The 4,229-nt window shown below is 35.6% G+C and overlaps 1 non-coding gene across 1 annotated transcript; it reads right to left on the minus strand.

Annotated features, from left to right (window-relative positions):
- Positions 1–241: 241 nt before the first annotated feature.
- On the minus strand, positions 242–348 carry LOC128281608 (small nucleolar RNA R71). The gene has a single exon (XR_008271857.1). It is a non-coding gene; the product is annotated as a small nucleolar RNA R71 (small nucleolar RNA).
- Between the last annotated feature and the right edge of the window lie 3,881 nt (positions 349–4,229).

The raw sequence follows: 4,229 nt of genomic DNA on the forward strand, positions 1-4,229 counted from the left end.
TTCAGTTCGATGGTTTTCAAGATGAGGATCCAAATACTCATTTGGCTAACTTTTTGGAGTATTGTGATACTTTCAAAATTAATGGCACTTCTGATGATGCTATTTGACTTCAGTTATTTCCCTTCTCATTGAGGAATAAAGCTAAACAGTGGTTGAACTCTCTACCACGAGGGTCTATCACTACATGGGACCAATGACTAAAAAATTTTTGCTGAAATATTTTCCACCGACCAAGACAGACAAATTGAGGAATGATATCTCTTCCTTTGTGCAGATGGATTTAGAAACCCTTTATGATGCATGGGAGAGGTATAAAGATCTATTGAGAAGGTTCCCTCACCATGGGTTACCTTTATGGCTACAAGTTCAAACCTTTTACAACGGTTTTAACCCCTCAACTAGACAACTAATCGATGCAACCTCCGATGGTACTTTGAATAATAAAACATCTGAAGAGGCTTACAAATTTATCGAAGAGATGTGGCAAGTCATGAGGACAAAGCTTGATAAAGTAGCCGGTGTTTTCAACCTTGACATGGTCACTATATTATCTAACCAGGTAGAGCTTTTAAATAAAAAAAATTGATGGTTTGTATGGTTCTACGCAAGTACATCCGGTGATGCAGCGCGATACAAATGGAAGAGGGGGTGAACTACACAAAATATCTATCCTACAACCCTAGCATAGAAAATGAACAAGTCAACTATATGGGTAACAATTCTAGACCTCAGAATAATCCCTATAGTAACACTTATAATGGAAGTTGGAGGAACCATCCCAATTTCTCATAGGGTGGTCAAGGTAATCAAAGACCGCAACCTCCTCCAGGTTTTCAACAACCACCTTACCAGCAGGAGAAGAAGTCGAACCTTGAGGAGATACTAACGAAATTCATCTCGGTGTCTGAAACACATTTCCAAAACACCAAAACAATGCTTAAAAATTAGCAAGTGTCAATTCAAGGGCTCGAGAATCAAATAAGTCAACTTGCTAAGCTGATCTCAAAAAGACCACAAGGTAGCTTGCCTAGCAACATCGAAACTAACCCATGAGAGCAGCTCCACGCGATTACTGTTCGATATGAAGAAGGGTTAGTTGAGTCCAAACCAGAACCAAGGCAAGAAAGCATGGTAAGTAAAGGTAAGGTTGATGAAAGCCACAGTAAACAAAAACCAGTAAGTAAGGAGTATACACCTCGTGTGTCATATCCCAACAGGATAAAGAAAGACCGCACAAATGAACAATTTGGTAAATTTCTTAAACTTTTGAAAATATTGCATATTAACTTACCATTTTTTGAAGCTCTTTCTTAGATGCCCAACTTAGTTAAATTTTTAAAGGAGCTTTTGGAAAACAAATGGAAGTTAGATGATTTGTCGCACGTGGAGCTAAATGCGGTGTGCTCAGCTATCTTACAAAATAAACTACCCAACAAATTGGTGGATCCAGGGAGTTTTACTATTCCTTGATTAATTGGTAGTTAAAATGTAAATAATGCTTTAGCTGATTTAGGGGCAACTATTAATGTCAAACAGCTAGGTCTTGGGAAACTCAAACAAACTAGAATAAGCATTTAATTAGTAGATAAAACCATTAGATTTTCTAGGGGTATTGTTGAAGATGTACTCGTAAAAATTGATAAATTCATATTCCCAGTTGACTTTGTTGTCCTAGACATCGATAAGGATAATGATGTCCCTTTAATTTGAGGATGCCTCCTTTTAGCAACTGCTAGAACTATCATTGATGTTGGTACAGGTGAACTCACACTTCGTGTAGGTGATGATACGATCACGCTCCAAGCTTGTGATTCGGTTAAGACATCAAGTAATAAAGACGATTCTATAAATCCTGTTAATAAGACTAATCATGGGATTCAACCCTCTTTATAGGAATCTCTTTCTAAAAACACAAATGAGCCACATTTAGGTTCATGCGCCAATAACGGAACCATCATGAAAGACGAATGCTACAGATAGATGAACTAGACGAATGGTGAGCTTATATCAAAGAGGAACAGAAGCAACACCATGTTGAGCTTAACGATATAACCAATCAATTTAAGGTTGGATACCAGGTACTATTAGATAAATAGATCCTCAAGTTGTCATTTCAAAGCCTAATGCAAACGGAGCAACTCCTTTTACGGTAATAAATGTCTTCCCATACGGTGCAGTCGAGGTAACTCATTCTAAATTTGGTACTTTTAAGGTAAATAGTACTCAACTTAAACCTCATTTTAATGTTAGAACTGATAGTAGGATAGAGGAGTTACCATGACCATGTGAATGAGAGGTAAGTTGAGCTTAGACTCTAAATAAGCGCCTCTCAGGAGGCAACTCGAGCACTAACCCTACTAATTAGTTTATTTTTACTTATTTGCATGTTAAATGCAAGTTTTTGACCCACACAGCTTGGACACACTGGCTTGTCCTTGGCCGTATGGAAACAGGGCTAAAATTTTCCCAAAAATTGACAGAGACATGACCTTAAATTAAACCATACGAGCATGCGACACGGCCGTGTGGACCACACGTCCTAGACACACAGGCGTGTCCTAGGCCGTGTGAAACATGGAGCAAATTCTTTTGAATTTTAAAACAAGTCAGAGAGTTACTCGGGCAAGACACACGACCGTGTGCGAGACACAGCCTATCCACACGACCGTGTGAGAGGTCACAAGGGCGTGAAAGAAGCAAAGGAATATATACATGGCCGTGCGACTCGGCCATGTGAACCACACGGCCTGGACAAACGGGCGTGTCTGAGGCAGTGTGACGACTGGGCTATTTTTTTCTCTCTCGACGAACACGGGTTGAAAACAAGCCACACGGGTGTGTGACACGGCCGTGTGGCCCAACAAGGACCCTCACACAACCATTTCACCCTATAAAAATCCTAACCCCTTTTCTCTTTTCTTATTTTGTCTTCTTGTTTTATCTTATTTATATTTTTATTTTTATTTTTATTTTTATTTTTATTTTTATTTTTATTTTTATTTTTATTTATCTTTTATGTTTCTTATTATCTTTTAAACACTTGTCTATTATATTTTGAACTATATTATGGTTGTTCCTAATCGAGTAATCCTTTAATCTTCTCCACTAGTTATGTTTATTTTCTTAATAGCTTGCTCAGAATCATGCACTACATGTAGCTTTCTCTACAATTTCGCTAGTCACTAATTTGAGGACTTCATCCAAAATTGAGGGAGTTTCACTTCTCTCCCTCTCTTATGATATTCTACTTATACTGTCATTATATATATCCATACATTGAGGATAATGTATATCTTAAGTGTAGGGAGGTTTTTATATGATTATTAGAAAATTCTGAATTATGTCTTGTTCTTAAGTAATTTTCTCATATTACTATTAGAATGAATTTTTATTGATTTATGATTTTTATTAATATGTTTTGGATTAAATTCATAGGTAATTGTGCATTGATTGTTTAAACTTTAAGACACCAAAAATCAAGCATGATAAGTCTATTTTTAAAATTAAAAATTTTAGGTTGTTTTCCCTAAATTGAAGTATTACCTTGAACTTTGAGATTTGCAAGATTAACATCAAAAACCATAATTTTTGTGAGATTTTGAGCCTTTAGAGCATACACTTTTCTTTCTCATTTTATTATTGGTTATGAGTGTGTCAATATTGAATTGTTATTCTAGAACTTGCTTCAATTATGCATGTCGAGACCACACCTTTGATTTGATATACTGAGATGATAAAGGCACTTAGGTTTTAACCCACTTATCCCATAAAACGCCTACCTACATGATTAACACTTCGTGAACCCCTTTAAGCCTAACAAACTGTTTCTTGATTTACCCATTAAATATTAACCCATAACTCATTTTTGATTCATTGATAATTGTTCCCATTTTTATTGACCCCTTTTTTGTCGAGATTTGATTTGGTTAGTTGCTTAACTATGTCCTTTTGTTTCAGTTCTTAAATTCTCTCTTATTATCTATTTTTCTCAAAAAAAATGAAAAAAAAAGTGAAAAAAAAACATTTATGTTGATTATTAACTAGTTTTATGTTTTTGAGCTTAAGTAGTTAATTTCATATTCTGAGAAGAAGCTCGTGTTATTTTTTAATAATTTCAATTGATGTAATTATTCAGTATTAGTTTATTTTTCTATTTGGGTAATTTATCAATTCAATCTCGATTCTAACCTTCTTTTTCAGCCTTTATCGCACCTTTAACCCAAGCCCCA

This window comes from Gossypium arboreum, chromosome 1, assembly GCF_025698485.1.
Source record: "Gossypium arboreum isolate Shixiya-1 chromosome 1, ASM2569848v2, whole genome shotgun sequence".
In the NCBI taxonomy this organism is placed as follows: Eukaryota; Viridiplantae; Streptophyta; class Magnoliopsida; order Malvales; family Malvaceae; genus Gossypium; species Gossypium arboreum.